This window comes from Lonchura striata, chromosome 1 (genome assembly GCF_050655825.1).
Source record: "Lonchura striata isolate lonStrDom1 chromosome 1, ASM5065582v1, whole genome shotgun sequence".
NCBI classification, from domain to species: Eukaryota; Metazoa; Chordata; class Aves; order Passeriformes; family Estrildidae; genus Lonchura; species Lonchura striata.
In genome coordinates this window covers 72,660,308-72,682,678 of record NC_140703.1, presented here as the reverse complement: position 1 = coordinate 72,682,678, position 22,371 = coordinate 72,660,308, and positions in this window count along the sequence as shown.

Below are 22,371 nucleotides of genomic sequence, written 5' to 3'. Positions count from 1 at the left end.
CAGTCCCTTTGCTGGCAGGTTCAGAAATGACTCAGTTCAAAACAGCCTCACAGATCTCATGTTGCCTCAGCCGAAGGCCACATTCTGCCTCTGCTGTTGCTGCTGTGCCACTGGTGAAATATTTGTTAGAGACTTCTCCTGAGTATTTACAAGGTAATCAGGTGAGAAACACTTCCTTGCCACGAGTAAATCTTCTTATGATCCAGCTTGGAGTAATATTCTCAAGGTGTTTCTGTTCAAATAGTAACAGAACAGTACAGATCCTATGTAACAGGAAAGGAGAGCAAGACAGTCATGGTGTAAAGAAGTCTAAAATATTTAATGTTTAGTTCTGCCTAACTTTATTGAAGAGACATGAGCTCAGGTAAAATAAAGAAAGAGAACATGCTAAGGATGTATTCTGACTGTCAAGACCTGATAAACAATCCTATGTAATCTCTGAACCATTGGTGAGTCTTCACAGTAACAGGAAAAGATGCAAATATGGGTCTTCTGAAAAAAATCAGGAAGCTATAATGAATCCCTTATAGGAGCTCCTGGAAATGTTCTGAATTAACTAAATAAGTTGCAGGAGGATCCTAAAGAGTTAAAATAATCCACCTAAGCTTGCAAAAAATACACTGTGTCAAATCAATCTTAATTCCTTCTCTGAGAGCATTTGATTTAGAGAATAAGAAAAAAGCAGTATATGTCTCCCTGATTTAGACAGATTTATCCCACACGGGTCTCCTGTAAAGCTGAGGAGATAAACCTAGAGTGGTCAACCTAAGTTGATTGAACAGCTGTTTGAAATGCTCCTTTCAAAAACTTCAGAGGCTTTCAAAGGCATAAATAGTTTGCTGGTTAGGTGTGGCTCCAAGTGTGGTCTTACAGGAGTGGGAGGTAGAGAGCATTTCTTGCTAAAGTCTTGGCTTTCAGTTTAAAAAGAACTTGCTACATTTGCTGAACACATTACAAGCAGTTTGTAGTATATGATCAGAATTTAAAGTGACCTTAATAAATCAGGTGAGTGATACAAAATCAGTGAGATGAAACTTAAAAGGCTAGGGAGCAGCCATACAGTAGAAAAGGAGGATGGATGTCACATGGGGTGATTGAGAAATGTGAAGGTGATGCAGAAACAGAAATCTTACTCTGGGAAGCACTGCTGTGAGGAAAATGCAAGATGCAGCCTTTCTGCCTGGTGAGGCTTTGGTGAATACTTCGGATCTATCGTAGCAGCCAAGACAATGTAAACTGGAGTAATGATATTTTGGGAATGTCTTAGGCAAACTGAAAAGAACATGGAAAAGTTCAACAGGAAGAGCAGAAGGTATGGCCTATAAGGCTGAGAAAGATTTGGCATCAGTCTTTTAATAAGGCTATATATTCATCTTTGTGACTGTTTGGAGCATTTGGTGATCACTGCTTGGTTTAAAATAGTGCATATTCAGATTTCCGTTTTTCAGACATCAAATTTCCAAGAATGTAAAGGAAAAACCACATGATATTAGTTATCAGAATTCGGGAAATAATTTTTTTATTTGGGTTTTGTTTGTTTGTTTGTTGTTGTGTTTTAGTTTTTGTTTGGTTGGGGGCTTTTTGTGAGTTTGTTTATTTGTTTTGTTTGTTTGGGGTTTTGTTTCATTTTGGGGATTTTTTTTTTTTTGTTGATTTTTTTTACACAGACATTCATTGAGGAAGATGCCATGCCCAAACTGCTAAGTGAAAGTCAACCTTTCTCCACGATACACCATTTTCCATTCATAAATTCATAAATTCATTACCTTCCTGCTTTTCTGTCTGACAGTGATATCAACTGGTGTTTAGTAAATCAAAATGAAACTATGACATAGTGTCTATAATTTAATCACAAAGAAAAGTGAAACATTAATGATTTCGAATTTCTAATAAAATCTCAGAAATATCAAAGACACTTAAATTAATTTCAGACATTTTGAATCTGTGAAATTTGGATGGGTTTAATTTTTATTTCCCTAAATTGATTTGTAATGAGAATTGCTAAATTTCAAGTGTGCCTAATTTAGTCTCTGATCTCTTTTGGAAGTCTTGCCCTATTTTGAATTGATTTAATAAAGTCTTTCTTTGGAAGTGCACACTTACAGAAACATCACAATTTAAAGGAAGAAATAAATTTGGGCAATCTTTCAGAAATCAGTAGTTGCATATCATAGGATTTAACATAATACCCTAGCTAATATGAAATGCAAGTCAGAAATTGCTTTCTGGAAAGACAAATGTCTAATAAAGCAATTACTGGACACTTAAAGCAGTGACACTTCTCTTGCCCATGGTAAGACACTGCTGTGACTAAAGTCTTTACCTCCATAGCATATTTTCATTTTTTATTCTGAATTAAAAAAAATATTAATTGTGAGCTTGGCTTATAAACTTCTGTCTATTCAATCTTCATCCTCCATTGTCAGCATGAAGATAGACATTATTCATTCTGAGTGCATGTAAAAATATTTCACCTTTTCCAAACTGCTCTGAGAAAAGAAGAGCAAAACTGAAAATATGAACAGGAGTTCATATTGTGTTCATTTTGTGTTTCTTTTGTATTCCCTTGTAATAACTAACATATAAGCTGAACAGCTTTGATCCAGATAAGCATCTCTATTGAAGACCACAGATGTGTTTTTGACTGAGGACAGTAGAAAAAAAAGCAGGCCATTCAAAAATAGTGAAGTTAATGGTAGCTATTTGTAAAAGCCAAATACAAAAATTTCCTTGGTCACTCTTAAGCATGAACAGTAGTGTTTATATATATATGCACCTACACTTACACATATGTACCTCTACTTAAGTAGTGTTCACATTAGTAGATCTTCAAAGCTTAGTACAGTAACAGATTTTCTATGATAAAAATAATGTTTCTCTTCCTGGATGAGTATCTAGAAGGAAAGAAGTCAGGAAAGAAAAGTGGGGGGAGGAATGCAAGGAAAAATGGAAGGAAGAAAGTGTTCAAGCTTTTTCATTGCACAGCTTCACCTCTACAGTTTCTGATTCCTCTTCTGAGCAACAGCAAGGGAATGACAAAATGGAGGGAAGTAAAAGGTGGTAATATAGTCAACTGTTATATTATCACCTTCCAGAAGTGCTCAGGGGCAAATAGGAGATGGGTTACACCCAGATTGTGTGTAACTGTTTGAGATAGGGAATGTTTCCATAAGGAAACACTGGTTTGCAAGCTAATGGAAGTGAAGTATTTTTGAACCTCCTGCACTGAGGTAAACTAGCACACCTCAGCTGAAAGCAGTAAGGATCTGGCCCACTTTCCCTGTTATTCTTTAGGATATATAGTATGCTAATAACATCAATGATGTGACAGCCATATCATGTTTTGGGCATGTGGGACAGGGAAAAGAAATTGGTTCATTTTCCTGTTATCCAATACCGGTGTTGAGCAGTCACCCAGTCTAAAAAATGTCATTTATGTCTCAAAAAGATGTAGATATGTATTTTACTTGCATTTTTTTGGCTACTATGGTGAATATAATAAATTGGCCTTTGTATTTGTATTTAACTACGGAAATTCTAAAGCAAACAAGTAGTTCTGGGAGCATAGAGCCAAGACAACCTGATGTCCTGGGTTATTATGTCAGAGAGACAGCAGTCATCCTACTGCATGTGGAGAGGCTGTGTTTATGTGAGCTACACAGCATGATGCTACTCCTACTCCCACATCCTGATGACATACAGCATGGACCAGTCAGTTGCTCCACATCCTTCCACAGAATGTGGGCCAGAGTGTGAGAAGTGGGTGAGAAGTTCACCAAGTCCCACAACAGGATAGGCAAGGATAAGTACCACAGCTTGAACAGGTTTGATCCAGCAAGAGGATCTGGGTGTGTTTGTAATAACTTGCCTAGAGACTTTAATATGCTTAAAATACAAATGCAAGGAAAAATAATGCTTGTTCTAGTCCCCAAGATTTGCATCACATGAGTGTTAGTACTACATCATAAAAATGGAGAGAAAATTTCAAACTTGCTGTAGTTCTGGAAGTGTCTGTGTCTCTGAAGGAAACAAGTGGAGAGAAACTAAGAATTAGTCTATTTTTTAGGAATAGATTTAGAGGTGTATTTTAGCCAGGAAGTCACTGTTCTTATATGACATCAGGTACATAGAAGATAATGTCTAAATTGCCTAGGAAAATTTTGCACTTCAGAGAGATGCCTGGAGATGGGCAGCTTCAAAGCACAATTTTTCAATTGTACTCCTCTAGTTTGCAGAAGTAACCTGCTTGAGGTACTGGTTTCTGTCTAATTCAGGCAACTGCTGAAAACCCTGGAGATGTGGATTAGCTGCATTTAAAGCTGCTGTCACTGATAATATAATTTTGCATAAAACTTATACAGGAGCTTACAGTACAAACAGGAGATTATATTATTTCTTTGGGTAATGTTTTGGATGACATCTGGTCCTCAGAAGAAGAGAAACACTGTGTTCTATGCACAGTCTAGGCTGCACAGTCTTCCCAGTGGAAGTGCAGAGGAAGCTTCAAAAAGGGAGGTCTGTTGTGCAACTCCTTTAACAAATTTTGACTTGAAAATTGTCTTGAATACGGGAAAATCCTTCATCTGAAGTAGGTCACAGAAAGAGTCATCAGATCAGATGGAATTCTGGATCTGTTTGTTGGATACTGGTGAAGATGGTTATCTAGATCATGCTACACAAACACAGGTTGTTTATTGCAGTAGAATTATGTTTAAAGTGCAAAGCAGTTTAACACACAGGTACTGTGAATTTAGCAGAGATTTTTGTCCACATTCCACTAAGTGACACCTGGGAAGTAACAGTGCCTGACATTTGGAGATTAAGTGAAGATACAGCTGCATTAACGTCTGTAAAGAGAAGTTTATAATAACAATATTCTACCCTGGCAGTTTACTGTTAGGTTGAAGGCAAAAATGCAACAATAATTCTTCCAAAACAAACAAACAAACAAACAAACAAAAAACAAACAAAAAAAACCACACACAAAAAAAACCACACACAAAAAAAACCACACAAACAAACCAAAAAAAACCATGATAACATTTTATAACTGAGGTGAAAATTCCAATGAAAAATATAAAAAAATGTGCAGAAAAATAATGTGAAACAAAAGTAAAAATTATAGAAGATACTTTTATGAAACAAAATGAGAATTCTGAGAATAGGTATGGGAATAAAATGGAAATTAACAACCTGGGGAAAAAATCAAGCTGCAGTACTTTTGGTAAAGGAATTCCTATCATCCTAGGATATAAAAAACATGGCTTAAGAGGGTCTCTGATAGTCTCCACACAAGAACTATTTTCATTGGGAACTTTCATCTTGGCAACAGTCTCTTGAAAGTACAAGGATTTGCCTTGGGAGTCCACAGGCTCCTTTGCCTGACAGATTGACAGCTCCAAAGAGGAGGATGGGATTGTGTTTATAATGAGACATAGTGGAATGCAGCTCTATCCAAAAATGTTATGGATTTACATACATTTAATATCCACATTCCATTAAGTGACATCTAAAACCCAGGGAGAAACTTTACTTAAAAAGAAAAAGAGACACTGGATGATTCAGAGACTTAGTAATGGAATACAGAGCCATTCACCTCTAGGTCAACCGTCTGAGTTCAGCTCGAGTTATTATTGACCAAACATTTATACTAACTGCAGGCTGTGTGAAATATCAATGGGGTGATGGCTCTGCTAGATATATTATTTATTCATGTCTGAGGTGTCCATATGGCAAAAATCACCTCAGACTCCCTTTATAGTCAGGGAAAACCAGGTACATTTAAGGCATAAATCATCTGAAAGATGTCTTCTTTAGGATGAGATTAATTGTACCCTAGAAGTATATATTTCTCTCTGTTGACTACAAAAAGAGCACGGGGTGACTTGCTTCTATGTAGATGTTTATGCTGCAGGAGTCTAAATTTGGATAAGATGAATACCATACTAAGTGATTCCTCTCTAGTCACCCAGAGGGCTGCGGTAGGTCTTCAACTGAGCATGGGTATCATAGACCCACTTGCAGAGAAATGCTAGCTAACATCTGCCCTTGGCCACCTGAATCTCACCTTTATTATGTCTCAGTGTTCCCTGGCAAATAATCAGCAGCCTTTCTTACTCCTTATGGGAGAGAAGAACAAACATAGGGGAAGGTGCATCTTGATATTGCCTTAGCAATGCCCTTTCCTCTAATATCTGTCAGCAAAATTTGTTAGTGATAGTGTGGGTGGTCTTCTGAAAGGTAGTAGTCTGGGGCATGTGTCTTTCCCTGTGCTTAAGAACCTGTGTATAGTCAGGGGCTCTCTGATGCTCTACCAAACTTTCCTGCCTGGCAAATGTCAAAATATGTAAAGCTGGCACTTCCATTTTTAATCTGTGAATGGGTAAGTTACTTCCTCTTGCATCTTTTTTACAAGTCTTTGTTGAGTGACTGAAATAAGACCAATTGTACAAGCCTCTGGCAAGAGATTTAATAATATTAGTACTAAATAATAACATTAGCTTCATTCTCAAGGAAGTGCTTGCAGTTAAGACAGGCAGTTTATAACAGTATTCAGAACATGACGTATGAATTCGTCATCCTTCTCTGCTCCTGAAACATTGGCTCTGTTGTAGGTGATAATGAAACCAGAGGAAAATCTTCTGAAGGTAAGGTGTATGTTTATTTGTTTTAGAATCTTTGATGGTATATTGACTGTTGTATGATCTAAACTGGGTTGTGAGATGTTGAACACAGTCTGTTTCTGAAAGTTCTGGTTCATACCTGGCAGATGCTTTCTTCAGTAATACCACAATGTCTTGCCTTTTACATAGCAAAGTTTTCGTCCTCTTCTTTTTGCATCAGCTGGCATGTGCAGAAAACTGGACAAACAGCTTTTTGCATTTACTCAATCATAATGCAACTTTTAATAAGATTGCTACAAAAAGGCTGACCAGGTGTGTCTTTGTGTTGGATGGAAAATGACTTCTAGGTGTAAACTAAGACACCCCCACAGTTCTGAACTATTTTTCCCTCCCATAAATAATTTAAGCTGTTTGTGGTGCATTGAAGCATATGCAGCTTCTCAAGTATCTTTGACAATTATGGTAGATCTTTGTATTCTAGAGCAGAGATCCTGTTTATGTTAACAGCATTGCTTACTTGCTATAAGATCTTTCTGTTCTGTCACTTTCATCTTTCATCTCTCTCTTAAAGTATATAAGCATGAGTTGAAATGATGGAAGCAAGCACCCCTTCACCCAGTTAAATTGATATTATTTACTAATTACAGATATCTGTCTCTTCCTTCATCTCAAGATAATCCAATAATGCTTTTGCAGTTGGGGCAACACTGTTAGATCTGTGGAGACCATCCATACCTAGCAGTCTTCTAACCAAAACCTTTGGACATTGTGGTTCTCTCATACTTATTAGAAGTTAATGGGAATCATACAATAAGGCCAGAGAAATGAAGTCAGAAGAAGATGTATGTGAAAATAGCTAATTTGGCTTCAGTCATGGGTACAGCTCTTGCTCTTTTGACTTCATTGCTTGAACAGCCTCTGGGTCTTCCCTCAACTACTGTGGCCTCAGTGCAGCTGTCATGGCATGGCTGCACTCAGGCTGCTTGGCACTGCAGATTGTCCAAATCTGGAGCAATTTCAGTGACTATTTCTGCATTGCCTGGATTCCAGTTTGACGTAGATAAGGCTAGTACTCATGTGCTGTTTCAGTGTGGATTTCGTTTTAACTAAATAGGTGGAGTCCATATTGTTTTCACTTCAGTCTTACAGCTATGCTACAGCAATCCTAGAGTACTGTGACTGTCTATTGTACACATACAACAAAATGTCTACATCATATTTCAAATTAAGTGACACTATATTATCTTAGGCTTTTCATAGCGGGCATACTTGTTACTTAAGTTTAGCTGATAAAACTGCTGTCTCTAGTTTAAGCTGCTATAGGTAGAGACACAAAGGATGTTTTATGCTATCAGTTCCAGGATATACTTATAGGGACAGCATTTAGGGTACATGGAAGAGGTCATACTTTGACTGTTGGGTGAGTTTAGACAACCAGTTTAGGCTAAAGCCTTAACTTTAAGGTGGCTAATGTAGTTTAGATGACTCCATACATAACCTCTAATGAGGCAAGCCTTCCAGTGAACTGAAGAATATAAAGCTCTTAACTCAGTCTCTTGAGCAGAGAAACAATAAATATGGTGAGCAAAATAGATGCAAAACAAATACATCTTATGAGTCAAGCTAAATATTTTCTTTTTCCAATAAAAACAAAATTATAAGGTAGTGAAGCTATATTTGGTGTTGATTTTAGTAAAACATCTGTCAGACTTTCTCATAGCAAAAATTGTACTCTGCTTATGTTTAAAAGTTTATGAAAAGGTCTTTACTAAAGTTACTGATAAACAGAAATGCTTTGTATTGTAAAGGAGTCTGCAGAATCAGGAAAAGGAGTGAAGGACCCATTAAGAATGGTGAGAAATGAGAGAAATGAGATTCAGTTTAAGTCATGATCTGTGAGTATCTCACTTAACACAAGATGTTATATCTTGACACTTATATTTCTTGATTTTCTGGTTTCTTTTCTACACCCTGTCCCAGCCCACCCCCTGCTCAGGACCTGTTTTTTAAAAGTAAGTATAGTGCTATTATACCAGCTAGATAGGAGTTGGGCCCCTTTATCAGAGCTCCTGTGTCCTGCATCCTGTAGGAATAGATCTAATAAAAAAAGATTTTTGGATTGGAAGGCATTTCTAAAGGAGTGAAACAATCAGGAGGATGACGGGAATGAATGCTGAGACAGAATGGGAATGTTGGTCTGCATCTTGTTTTCCAGCAAGACTGAGATCCATTGTAGTTAATGCTAGACTGAGATTGAACAGATGTTTGTAAATACTTTCCTTTCTTTGAAACCTTGAAAAAAATTCAAATTATTAAGAATGATGGTAAGAAAAATGAGGCTTACTTTTAGTATCTGTACTTCAGTTTACACTCTTTTTCCTTTTTTTCTAGTAGTGTGATTTTTTTTGTTTGGTGCCTTTTTTTGTTGTTGTTCTTTTTTTCTTTCTTTGTGTGTGGTTTTCTGATATTTTTTTCCTCTTTTTTTTTTTGTTTGTTTTGTTTTTTATGATTGCTCCTTTATTGATTTCCCTTAGCTTTACTAGCATGGCAAATCTGAGTCTTCTGGTCCAAGTGACCTATATCCATTTAACATCAATACTGTTTCAACTCCAGGCTTCCTGACACCACTTTAATGTGAATTCCAGACATTAGCACGGCAGTGCAACATTGATCTGACTGATGCATATTAATACACAATGTGAACACACACAGATGTTGACCAATCTTTTCTTTAAACCCCTGAAATATTTTTCTTGTCAAGATAAAATATTGAAATGTAAAGTGTATTTTCCAGAAGAGCGGGTACATTTAGTAAAATCACCATTTATTAAAAAAAAAAAAAAATTAAATCCTGTTTGGGAAAGTAGTTAGGCACATACTTCAGTTATGTTGATTGAAATTTAAAGCCATACCACCACATGTCTAGAGGAGCTTTTTCTAGCTAAATACCTACCCATCTGAAACAGTTTATCCCAAAACTGAGCTTCGTAGTCTTTTAGATTTTTGTCTCAGTGCATAGCTATGTTGTTAATTCCCTTGACATCTTGCTACTCTTCTTGGTCTCAAGCTCCATGTCTACTCCTCCTTCCCAGATATGGGGATGTACAATTCAGCTGTCCCAAGTCAATAGGAAAAGTGATATCTGACATTTCCTTTCATTTCAGCTCTCAGCAGCTTAGGCATGAACCCTTCCACGATGTGGGCTGAATTAATCTTACCTTTCTATGGAATATTCCCATCTCTTTGCCTCCCAAAATGTTGTTTGTGGCAATTTGAGATTTTTTTTCACTTTGTTTTGTTTTTTCTTTCTCTCCCTCCTATGAATGACACAAAAGCATTCCTTCATCAGCATTGTCTTTTTTACTAATAGCAATGTTGTCAAAGTAATAGTTTGGCTTTACCTGATCTGGTGGACCCACATAACAAGCACATTCAGCAAATAGTGGACCTCAGCACTGTTAAAAGGCACAGTGTTCTTATAATGGCAACTACAGCTCACAAGTTGTAGAGATATTGTTCAAATAATCACCTCTTTTTTAAAAAACCTGAAATCAATACTCATCTGGAGTAATACCTGTTCAGATGTACCAGCTGTGGGCATATTTCATGTCTATATTACACTGTAACTTTAAAGGGACATAAACTTCACATATACAATAGGCATGCATTCAAACATTCAAAAATTGCCTTATATATACTAATTGTTAGATCCCCTTTGGACTGAGAAACATTTCAAAGATCTGATCTTGTATATTTTTTTCACAGATATGTGAAAATGTGTCTGGTCACACTGGTGGTGTCTGAGGTTATGTGGATATATGGAGAGGAGGATAAAGAAGCATGGAGACTTCGCAGCTTTCGGCATTACTGTTTGTTCCAGAGGACCAAACTGGTCTTACAAGTGGTATAAGATGGAATTACTATTTAAAGTGAAATATTTACTGTCTGAACTTTGACTCATAAAATTAAACCTAGCTTAATCAGTGCCTCTGGCACTTCCTGGAAAATATTAATAGAATCATAGAATGGTCTGGGTTGGCAGGGACCTTCAAACGTCATCTAATCCAAACCCCCTGCAATGAGAAGGGATGCCTTCAATCAGGTCAGGTTTCTTATAATCCCACTCAACCTTTTGTAAAAGTTCTTCAAGAGATGTTCCTCTATATAATCAAGAATTCCTTCTGTTTCCCTGCATGAAACATGAACTTTTGTCACTCTTCATTAGCATAACAATTCTGGTCAGAGAGTAAGTAAGAGATAGAACAGTACATTGCCAGAAAAAGTTATAATTTCCTCAGTTTATGACTACCTGTTACTATGTTATTTTGCCAATAGGTACACAGACAAAATTTCCATTTGCTTTTAATGATATGGCGGTTGTATTCATCATTTTCAGCATACAGCCATTGGTTTCCTTTTTCATTACTCATTGTTTCTAAAGAGGAGGTAGGTTACTATACAAAGCTACCTGTGTGGTCTCTCAAGGTACTAAGCACTATTTTTTTCTCATCCTTTGCTGGTGAAAAGTCTTTCAACATTTCTGATAATTTGAGGAAATGTTCTTCCTTATACTTTGTGCACTTAAGTAAGAACACAATTTTATTTTTTTTTCTATCAAGTTGATTGCACAAATTCTCCAAGCTGAGCCTTTTATCTTCAGTTTCCATCTCTTGTTTATAGTGTCTGATACTGTACTTAATAAAATTCTGACATAGCCCTAAACATTTAATTGTGCAATAGTTCTAGGGAAGAACTGTAGAGGTGGCCTGATTTAGTTTTGAACTGCCTCTTCCAGAGGTCTGTGAGTTATGTATACCTAGGTGTATATATAAACCATACTTTGCATGTTTTCTGCTTGGAACTGGAGAACAGCTCCTCAAGAGCTATTGGGAGAAGGAAATAATGACATGAAATTGTGTTAAAATCATGGACTGCTATTGCATCAAGATTCAGGAAACACCTGCTGTTTAGATCAAAATGAATATCTGGCCATTTACTTCTCTATATTTATTAGAGATGGGAGAACCCACTCAGGATAAATAACTAAAATGAGAGGTAGTTTGACATACAGCATTACTCATGTAGAGAAGGCAGTTCCCGAGGGACGGATAGTCAGTGGAGTAAAGCCTGACTGCAATAGCAAAAGGAAAGACAATGATCCAGAAGAGCATTTCTGGAACACACAGCAAACAGGTTAGAGAGTAGTCATTGATAAGGATTGTAGATGAACTGGGATAAATTTGGAGATAGCAATAGGTTTTTCTGAAGAAAATGAAAAAGTCAAAGATGACACCAAGGAGATAGACATGAAGAGCATGGAAGCCAGACTGAGTAGAACAGCCATGAGCAGGGATAGAGTCACAGATTTTCTTGGTAAACAAAGAAAGAGTGGCAAAGATGGCATGTAAGAGTGGGTAACTGAGATGCCCTTGGTTATGAACAGATTGGTGAAGTCATCAGAGTGGTGGGTGAGATTAGACATGAACACTAAATGGAAAAGTAGAAGGAAGAATACTGAAAAGAACAAAAGATTAAATATACCTCCCAAATGTTAGAAATTATAAATGGAGATTGTAAACAGCATTTAATTGACTTCTGCCTCTGAAGGGGAGTGCTAAACCACAGAAGTCACATAGAAGTCAGAAGGAATGAGATGAGAGATGCTTTGGAGATTGCTATTCTGCATGGGAATGTACAAAGGCAAAGGAGGTAATGGGCAAACCACTGAAGCACAAATGAGACTGCTCTCTCACTGTAGCCAAACTCTACAGCAGTGCTAGGGAAAGAATGTGTAAGAATGGAATGAAATTGCCCAAACAAGAATTTTTGCATGTTCACAGGATATTTTCAGACTATAAGCCCTGGGCTAAAAGTTTTGGCAAAAGGGAATGTATTGTACTTCTGTATTCTCTTAAATTAATAAAGAGGAAGATATGATATATCTTGCAAAATGTAGATTCTGGATTATGCTATCATTTATTTTCAGTTGTTCCGCCTCAAGATTATTTATCTAATTATCTATATTATTTATCTATTATCTAATTTCCTCAGGGTTGTCTACTCTAAATTCAGCTTTTATTAGGACTCGTTGCTCTGAGTGATCAGAAAAGCTAGCAGACAATTCACACTCAGAACGTTTTATATATCCATAGCTGAAAATTAACTTTAGGAAAACCTATTTATAGTGGAATTCACATTCTTTCAAACTTCTGCTTTCACATTTTAATTTTCTAAGTCATGATACAACTATGGTTTAAGACTTTGGTCTGTACAGTGAGAAGCAGCAGTGCCCATTCACTGTGGTCTGGTGACACCATGATACTACACGCCAGGACACATTATCTAGGTCCTGCTTATCAAACCCTAAAGCTGAGAGAGGCCAGGAATGAATGCAGATAGCACCTGCTGCTCTCCACAACTATGTGTCACAGGTCATCCTATAGCCCTGCTCACTGGCATTGGCCATAAAGCAGCAACTGGACACTCTAAATTTGTTCTAAGAAAGTCCTAAAAAAAAATACGTTGCCTTTTAAATTCCAAATTCAGTATAAAATTAATCTTAATTTTAAGAGGATAAAAAGTTATTGGTGGTGGGGGTTGCAATTTTCCGACATTGTAAATACTGGGATGTTGGTTTTGGAAAGAAAGAGAGAGACGTTTACACTATAGAAACATGGCATTTAACTCAGTCAATGAGAGAAGATAAAAACCTCTCAAAGAAAACCATGCAAATAGAGGAAACCCCTCTAAATCATTAAGTTTTCACAGAAAAAAAAATAAAGGATAGTTGCATGGGAAGCAACAGTATGAAAATGGAATATTTCCATATTCTGTATTTGAGACCTTGGTAGAGTTGCTGCTGTTTGCAGCATATGTGCATACCAAGGAACAGGCCTTGCAAGCTGCAGCAGGACTTAGTGCATATCCCGACCTTGTTCTTTGAGGCAATCCAAGTCACAGAAGGTGGCATGAAATGGACCTCGCTGCTCCCTGCATGCTATTGCCAGAGGTATCTGGGGAGTTACAATGGGTCCCTTGAGCAGATGGAGACACACATATTCTTCTTAGGATCTCTGGGAACATCCTTGAGGAATCCACCTTTAGAAATAGTCTCTTAGTGGAAACAATTCATCCATGCTGCCAGCTCAGGACTCTGCCTAGCCACACTTTCCAGATTACAGTTAATAACATGTAGAAAGCCTTCAGCAGCCAAGGAGACACATTGGAGAGAAACACATCCAAACAAACACACTTAAATTTCTTTTGAATAAAAAATACTACATAGGACAAGTTTAGCATCTTAGATGATTATCAAACAAGAGCTAATTCTTTCACAAAACAGCTAAATAAAGGCTTCAGTATGTGCAGTGTTGATGATTCAGTGAGATTGAGCCTTTGAAGTCTGTCACCAACTTTGAATCCTGCGAAGTCTGTTTCTGTCCATGTCACTGCCACCCACATGTGCCTAAGCGTCTGTCTCTGTCTGTGGTTTTGCTTTAAATTGTCAGTTTTCCTCAAGGCAATCAATGCATAATTGTCAGGACTCTTCAGCGAGCAGCATGGGGAGCTAAGAATAGCCATTCCCAGGGGAGCTGCACACTGAGTGTCCCTGAAGGGAGCAGGGACATCTGGATCCTTGCACTGCAAGTAGCCCTATATATGGAAAGGGATTTGCAAGAGAGGAAACTAAATTACAGAACCAATATGCAAGGCACTTGGGCTGTGTTTGTGTCTTCAGTCAGCTGCATTTCAGCTTTGCTCCACCAAAGAGAAAAGCCTGAGTATGCCAGTAGGAATAATAACTGATCATTAGTATCAGTAATTAAAATCATGTATCCTGTCACTTTTTTCTCACAGACCTTCAGGTAAGGCAAATACATACATTTTGGAGTAAAAATATCAGAGCTTTTTATTTCGGTGTTTACATACCTCATCTTCAAGTATTTTTAAAGATAAAATAATAATTGTGTGAAACATAAAATAAACATACTCAAGTAGTTCCATGCTGATATGTCATGTACTATTTTAATTCTCACGAGACCTGAGAAACATTTATGAAGACAACAATACATTTAGATGCTAATGTTCAGATATGATACCAGCTAATATTTGTCTTGTCACAAGATAGAATTTTATTTGCCATTTTGTTGCATTTTCAATTTGCTAGAGCCATTAAATATTACCTGCATTGGAAATCTTATCCTATTGCACTTGGTAAAGTTAATGAAGTCACAAACTCATTTAAGAGGGTGCAAAAGGCCACTCTTTACCCTGTTGTGTGTGAAACCCAAATACACTTCCAGAATACTGAGTAGGGAACCCAGGGTGGTTTTTAGGCCAACCAATGTCATTGTTTCATTAGCATATGTATTTCAGTTGCCTGATGAATTTACATTTAAGGACTTGATTCTGCAAATAGTTTTGCCTTCTGCAGGCTTTCAAGGGCCTGTGTCTTTCTCTGTATGTGTAGGACTGGGAGCCCAGAACACAAGCGTGATTTAAACATTGAGGCTGGTGCTAATCTTCACTCAGCATAACTAGTGCTCTCACAGTAATATGTAGAGTGGAAGCTCCAGGACAGCAGATGAAAATGTTGGTTTGAAAGGAGAGTCTGGTACTACAAAAGACACTTAAGAGAGCATCAGACAGATGCTTAGGCTCAGACAGATGTGTGATAAAAGAGTCCTCAGAAATTAGGGGTGACTTAATCTTCATATTCCATTCTATTGTAGTACCTAATGTTTGTCGACTACTGGGTCTAGCCAGATGTTTTCCTGACTGTTGCTGGCCTACTTCAACTTATCCCAGGTAAAATGCTCTTCCCTTGAGGCATTTCAGTTCATGGACAAGGAATTGAAAACTAGGGATAAAAGCAGGTCACCCTTCACTTGTGAAGGTTATAAAAGTAGGGTCCTTAATTTAGAGATCATAGGCACAATAGTCACCTAAATGTAAAGGTAAGATTCATGTCACCGGTGTGGCTGGATAACATGAAAAGATCAGTTTTTCTGTCATGAGAATTGCACTATTTTAATACTTTTTCACTGGGTTTAAAAAAATTTTTTAGCTCCTTAAAAATGTAAGAACATTCAAACATTGAGGTAATGGAATAAATTAGTTTTAGATGCTACTGCAGTATTATGTAAAAGGTCACCTTTTATTACAGCAAAAACTGAACAAGACAACCTGACTCCTTAAAGAAAATGTAAAAACTCCTCATGGTCTAAGACACTGTCCTTCATTAAGTATTTTTGTTTTCAATTGGACATTCATCATTAGGAAAATCAGAATGTGAGCAAGATCTTTGTTTCTTACGTGTTCATCTGCTCCTGCCACTTTGTGCACTCTCCTAAAAAAGCTTACATTAAGCCCCCATGGAAGCTATTTATACATCGTTACTTGGCTAAGAATAATGTTCCGTCTTGGTTTTCTTACTGCAAATCCACCTCAGGTTTCCTATAAACAGGCTCAGTGACTTGGAAAAGCAAGCACTGGCATACTTCTTATCCTTTGAAAAGCATTTTGTTCAGTCATTTCTAGCCACACTTATGTTAAGGTGTTGCTTAATCATTGCTCTTTTTAAAGCAATTTGTAGTGTGCAGTTGTAAATTATGGTGTCACAAGCAGAAAACACCAGACCAAGGAGTCCTCAAAAAAGTCAGGGGTCTGTGGGTGGGTGCTGGTGGGTGTCACCAGTGGTCTCTTCCCTGTACAGAGTAGTCCCATAAGGTGAGTTGGTATGAGCTACTGATTCAGCAGGCTTTCATATGGATTTTGGGGCTGATGGGTGAAACATTAGCCATTAGCCTTAGCATGAATTACTTCTATGGAGAGAAACAGAGGAGGGTATGGAAAATCCAACTTAAGAGAAATTGCAGTTTATGTCAGTGTCTCCATGTTCACCTGTATGTCCCATCTACTTTGCCTGAGGCCCATGGTGACAAATGATAGTTACATGGTGTGGTGGTGTGTTTTCAGCTCCTATTTGGTTATATTTGTTATATTTATTCAGTTATATTTGTTTTTGGTATGTTTTGTAATGTTATTTGGTTCATTCCGGTTCCCCCCCACATTGTAATGGTTCTTTCCCTAGTTTTCCCGCCGTTGTCCTCCCTTCCCGCCTTTCCAGTATCTGTTCATCACCCTGGAAGGGGCAAAGTCTTTTCCCTTTACCCCTCCCAGGTGCCTTGTCTGTCACTCGGTGTTCCTTGCCCCCCATCTAGAAGCTTCTACTCAGGGCACCGAGTGGTTGGACGAGGACCTGGGACCCCTCCCCTACCTTTCCCCTGTTGGTGGTCCCCCTCTCCTGGCACACCCTAGCCACTCCCTGCTAGCCCCTGATTGGAGGTTGTTTTCCCTTCCTCTGCCTTATAAAATCCCATGCCAAGTTCAGTTCTGTGCCAGCTCCGGCTAGCACCACCTTCCATGTTGTCACGTTGTAGATTTGCTTTGGTTTGCTGTTCTGCCCCGTTGGGCTAATAAATACCAGAGCTTGCTCCCTGAACTGGACCTTCTGTGTCTTTTTCCTGGACTCCTGCAACTGTCCGCGCTCGTGGAACCCCCGAAGGCCCTGGCCAAAGCTGCCTTGCAGTCCAGCGGCCAGAGCCTTAGCCTGCCCTCCTCGCGATCGGCTGCGGCTAGCTAGGGCTGCCTAGGGAAGATCGGTTGGAGTCTTCCGGAGCGAGGCAGCGGCAACATGGTTGCTTAAATTCCTCTTAGATGGTGCTGTCATGGACTCCAGGTGTTGGAGGCTGCTCACATGATGGCATCTCTTGTAGTATGGACCTCTTCATGGCTTCTCAATGTCATGGTATTTAGCAGTTCCTGACCAGATTTGACTGAGGGAGCTCAACCTCATCCTTATATTCATTCGAGGATGCATCAGCAGAGTGATGCAAAGCAGACAGATGCTCCAAAGTATAGAATGACATGACAGTAACCACTAGAGAAACAAAGGTTTATTGGCTACTTTGTTAGTCCTTAAATTTTAGATCCCTGATGAAGCACTCACTAGGAGGCCGAATGCATGGTGTAGCCAAAAGAGTGTGCTCAGTGCCTAAGGCAGCTGCCTTGGGAAACAGCTCTGCAAGTAAAACTCACAGAGCCCTTCTCTAATAGAGATTTTTCAGTATTTTCTGAAGACTCCTCTACGTAATGAGTTGATAGTGCCCACTGTAGTTATTGTTGGACAAAAATCATCCTTAGAGTCCTCAGAGATGTGTATTTCCACTTAAATATAATATTACCACAGTAAAAGACTGAAAAATGTGTACTCGTAAAATATATGTTTTACTATTGAGTAACAACCCTTTTTACCTGTAAGGAAAAAATTCTTAAAAAAAAAAAAGTAAATCTGATGCCCATCTGGAAAGACGATATCTCATTTAGTTATAAGCCTACAGATTATCAACATTAAAGAGACCCCTACAAAGAACCTCCTATCCTCTTTTGATGGCTTCTTTAACTTCCCTGAGCTAAATAAGGTGGAAGTACTTGGAAAGATCATAAATCTCTCAAAATCAATGCTCATGAAATACCTCCTGCTTGTGAGAATGTTCAGGTAGTGTGGTGTAAAGCAGAGTCTGAGATAATAACCAAGAGAGTGAATATAATACAAATGGTGGAAGAATGTCTTTCAGCCAGATCCTTTCCATTTAGTTGGGATGGAGAACCAGGGAAATCCGCAGTGTTCTGCTTGCCACGGGGCAAGAACTTCTCAGTTTTTGTCACAGCATCACTGAAGAAAAACTGGTTTGAACCTGTGCCTGAGACAGACTGTGTAAGTGGCAATGATCCAGCTTCTCTAGTTCAGTATCACATGCACATTCACCTGTAATGGGAAACCCAGAAATTCTCCTTTAGAGTTGTATTTATTTATTCTCTCAAAGCTGTTCCTTATTCTCATGTCTGTTTTTTTTTTTCTCCCTGAGATAACTTTTAGGAGAAGTCATAGTGTTGAATGCATTTTGGCCCAAAATCACCTTGTCCAGAAGGGTTTGCAATCGTTTGCCTAGCACTCAGTTTAAACAGCCCTTATGTAAGGGCAAATAAATTTTCAGTGTTCATGTAGCACCTAGCAAGGATGGACACTCCACCACCTCTCTGGGAAACCTGTGCCTCTTCCTGACTCCCCTTACAATGAAAACTTTTCTCCTTAAATTCCAGCTTCAACTCTCATGTTCCAATTCGTGTCCATGGTGTCTCTTCTCCCCACCATGCACTATTGTGAAGAACCTGTCTCTATCACCCTGATAACCTCACTGTAGGCACTGGGAAGATGCTGTTCTGCTGAAGCTATCTCTGCTCTAGGCTGAAAAAACTTGGCTTCCTTATCCTCTCCCCTCCTCAAGAAGCTCAGGGTGGAAGAAAGAAGATGGAGTGGGAAGGACATGGTTGGTCCATACTATGGGGCTATTGTGCTGTTGGGGTCTCTCCTTGTTTAGCCCTGAAGCAGAAGAGAGTAAGCTGTGTTTAATGGCATGGCAAAAATTACATTTTTAACCAAAAAACAACTTCTTGAAGTAGAACTTCACAAAGCAGAAGACCTACACTAAAGCAACCTCGATCAAGGAGCTGGAGGGAGATTTACAGTTACTTCATACTTCTGTAAAATTATTTTAATAAACCTGGAAGTTTATCAAGCATTTAGGAAAGTTGGAAAAAAATGGGTTCAGTGCAACAAAGCTGTTCTGCTGCAGCTAAAAATATATTTTTAAATGAATGCTGCATTTTTTAAATTAAGGAATTGGACAAAGTCCTACAGAACCCTGTTTAAGGTTTGGCATTAAGCCTCCAAAAATACTATTATGGTCAGTCTCTGCTACTGAAACATTTATTATGGCTGGATGTAGGCAGGCTTGGTCAATGTGAAAGATGCTTCTAATCTCCTTTGGTCTTGATGAGTATGTTTTTCACCATGTTCCAATTCAGTAGTCTGTCTCACTGCAGAACAAGCTCCCCACCCCCACCCCATCAGATTTTATTACTTAACTCACAGATTTGTATGAAAGCTATTTTTGTTCCTAGCAGGGTGCAAGGAATTTTTTTTTTAGATAATTACTATGCTGGTGTTGCTTGTCTGCATTTTATTTGGGATATGTTTAAATTTATAAGTTGATAAAAGTGAGTTTTCTGTTTGATCATTAAATGGTATGAAAATTGGTGAAGTAAGACCACAAAAAAATGGTAACATAAACATCTGATACTGTTGGAAAAAAATGCCTTCAGAAAAGTAAAAGTAAAAGAATATCTTATAATTATTTCCTCTATGGGACTGGAGACCAAAATAGATCCTATAACCTCTTGTCATTATTTAGACAAGGTTCTAATTACTGTGTGCCACTGATCTATTATGCACGGGACTTGTAGCTCATATTAAGAAGTCTAGCTTTCCTTAATTGAAGAGAAGTACCTTAGGCTTAAAGAGTTAGCTGCTGCTTCATGAATGAAACCTTGTATAGTCATTTACTGCATACTTCATACCTCATTGCCTTGCCCCAAAGAAATAAGTCAACTCACATTTTCTTTGAGATGTTACTGTGTACAGTGGCTATACCTCTAGGTTTTGAGAAACAGACACAAATTAAGCAAAAATATACTATATCCTCTAACATTCCTGAGAGCTTTTTACTTGTTTACAACACACACCAAAAAAAAATCTATATTCAAGTCCTTTTTTTTTCTCTTGTGCTCTTTCCTGCTTCATTTTTGAGGGTAAGAAGAGGAATTAACTATATATATGTCTATTGTTACTCTAATGGCTTTCCATATTCTGGTCCTTTTCTAATTTTGTTATATAGCAAGATATTTGGAGCAGGAAATTATGATAAATTTCAACAGTGCACCTAACAAAGACACTGCTTCTTGAGGGAACAGCTGGTATTGCTGCAAATCTAATGCAAAGAATATTCATGCACTGTCATTAAAATAAAAAGAAATAACTACTGCAGTTCAAAACTTGTTTTCATACATCTTCCAGAATTACCCTCTTAAAAATTATTTGAGATTTTATATCAATTATATCAAGAAAGGTAATGGACTATTTGATATGAAAAAATACTTACACTGATCTTTCTAATCACTGTAGATAATTGAATTCTCTCTCTTCTAGCCCCTGTCTTTGCATGTGTGTGAAGGAAGATTCATTTCTCAAAGCATAAATTTACCACATCTTAGCATCTGTTTCTGTAGCAACAGCTAAAAGCACAATTCCAACATAAACCCAGTGTACACAAACCAAAGCGTTTATCTTTACTTTAGAAGGATGTTTGCTAATCCTTGTGAGAATACAGAGAGAATATAAAAAACATCAAGTACTATAAAGCTCTGACATGGAGAACACCACCTACTCTTTAAAAATTTAATTGCTCTTGGTTCCAAATGATCTTTATGAAAGCACAGTAATTATTAACATGGCACCTGTGTCTGTGTCTGAGTGAAAGGTAGCTTCTCTGAGATGTGTTTTGAGTGCCAAAAAAAGGTGCATATAAACCCAGACATTTATTTTTTTTCTTCCAACTTTCAGGCTCATGCAGCACATTATTTTGATTAGTCAGCTCATGTGGTTGAGGGTAATTTTTGAGTTTGATCTTTCCAGCTTTTCTTTCCCAATTAAAGCAGTCCCATTTAAACTGCCTTTATAGCTATTTCAAAGTTTCGTGAATGGGTGCACACATACACATGAACACAGGTCCACATGCAGTCCTCCATGGCTTCAGGAGCTCTTGGATAGCAAATATCACTGATCTTCCCACACAGTTAATCTTTAATTATCAAAGTTCCTTCGGGAACCTCCAGGAATTATGGTTGAAATTTCATGTATTTACTGATACACAATGATTTTTAAAAGCCTTTGTTGTCAATTTTATATTTCATTCTTGAATCCAGCATGTCAGACATATATAAAGAGAATGAAAAATGTTTGACCTACTTTCGCAAAGCTGATCAAGACATCAGTGTGTAAGAAGAGGCAAATTCAGATCATTCTTTCTTCCTTTTGTGAGCTGACTGGAAAGAGTTACTCAACAGCCTTGTGTTTTTCTAACAGGAAAAAAAGAAAGAACCTAAAAAAATCTCTAAGTAACAGTGCAGGAGGGCATGGTGTTGACTTGTTACACGTCTAAGCAATGTAATTTAATACATGAGGAAGACGCCCTTAGTCCGGTGGTGACCATCAATATTTCTGACACAAATATGGGCTTTACACAACAAAACAGTTTGGTCCCAGTTTTAATTTAAAAAAATATTATCAAATGACAGAGTAGGCTTAACAATTACACAGCATCTAGAATCTTACATCAGAAATAGAAATAACCCAGATTCAGAAATAACTTTCAGGCACATCAGTCAATCAAAAAAGGGTGTTACTGAAAAAAAGTTCTAAATATCTAAGTCACAACAAAGACAACTATTTTCAGAGAGGGCTCTGCACATTCTGTTTGCAGCTGCAACCCAGCCTTAAAAAGAGAGGTCAGCTGGGCTTGGAGGGAATCCAGCATGAGGATCTGAATAAGCTCCACAGCCTAACCCTACAGCTGAATATGAGCAACTCAAGTCAGATCAGGATTTTAGTCCACTGTAGACATCAGGGGTGTTTTGAGTTGTCTTGACTGTACATCTGAGCCATAAATCAATTTCCATTTGGGTCAGCAGAGCAAAAACATGTGTCATATTTTTTCTTGCTGACAGTCTTCAGAGCACTTCCAAAGAAGGGATGTGGAGTAATGCTTAAGATTTAAATGGTATAAAA